Genomic DNA, 1042 nt, shown 5'->3' with positions numbered 1-1042 from the left:
GGAGTGGAGGAGAGGACCGGGGCTGAGTCTCAGCAGTCAGAACAATCACTACCCCGGGGGAAATGGGGACCTAGAACCTTTAGACTGGAGGTCAAAATGCCACTCTTTGCCCCTGAATGCAGATGCAGGAAGGAGGGACTTCTTTTCACCAAGGCAGATCTCAACACAGCCCTAGGGCTTAGTAAATGAGTCCAAAGGAGTTGTTGGAGAGTAAGTGACTTGCCCAGTGTCATACAACTAAGTATGAGATGGAAGATTTGAACCCAGACCTTGCTGACTATTCCATCACTCTCTCTGATGGGCCATGATATCTGAATTCCTTACCTGGAAAGGAACACAGGGTCATCAGGACCATGATACCCTCTGTAAAATGAGGGGGCTGCATTAGTCAATTGACACGTCTTTATTAAGCACTGACTATGTGCCAGGCACTGTGCTAAGTATGATCTCTTAAGGGTTTTTTCCAGCTCTAAATCTCATGATTATAAAATAATGGCTTTACTCCCCACCCCCACCCCCATGAACAGGGGAAGAGAAGTAATGAGGTCAGGAGACAATCGGGGTGAAGGTTGGCATAGTAATCACACCTCCTTAGTTTCTATAGTGTTCTTCCCAATTAATCTAATTTTGGCAACAACCCTGTGAGGCAGTTACAGATGAGGGTATTCAAGCCCACTTCAATTGGTTGAGCATTTATTAATTGCCTACTGTGTTCGAGGCACTGTGTTGGGGACAAAGACAACATGATAAACAGTCTCTGCTCCCCAGGATCTTACACTGTACTGGGGAGATGCAACATTTGTAGTCTGAATTGTGGAAGGACAGTGCTAACAAACCCCTGGATGTAGGCAAGGCTTCTGGTCCTTGAGGCAGGACCTTCGGGGGATGCTCAGGATTCTAGGAGGTCCCGGGTCACTCAGGGCCAGAAGGGGGAGAGCTAGGACCCGGGGCCAGCGCCCTTTCTCTTCGGTGCCACGAGAGCTCCAGTCCCCCCGCCCCCTCAACCACACCAAGGCCCCTCCCCTCTGACTCACACGAAACC

This window comes from Vombatus ursinus, unplaced genomic scaffold (assembly GCF_900497805.2).
Source record: "Vombatus ursinus unplaced genomic scaffold, bare-nosed wombat genome assembly UNPS02014181.1, whole genome shotgun sequence".
Classification (NCBI taxonomy): Eukaryota; Metazoa; Chordata; class Mammalia; order Diprotodontia; family Vombatidae; genus Vombatus; species Vombatus ursinus.
The sequence above is the reverse complement of the archived record's forward strand: the minus strand, read 5'-3'. Positions refer to the sequence as shown.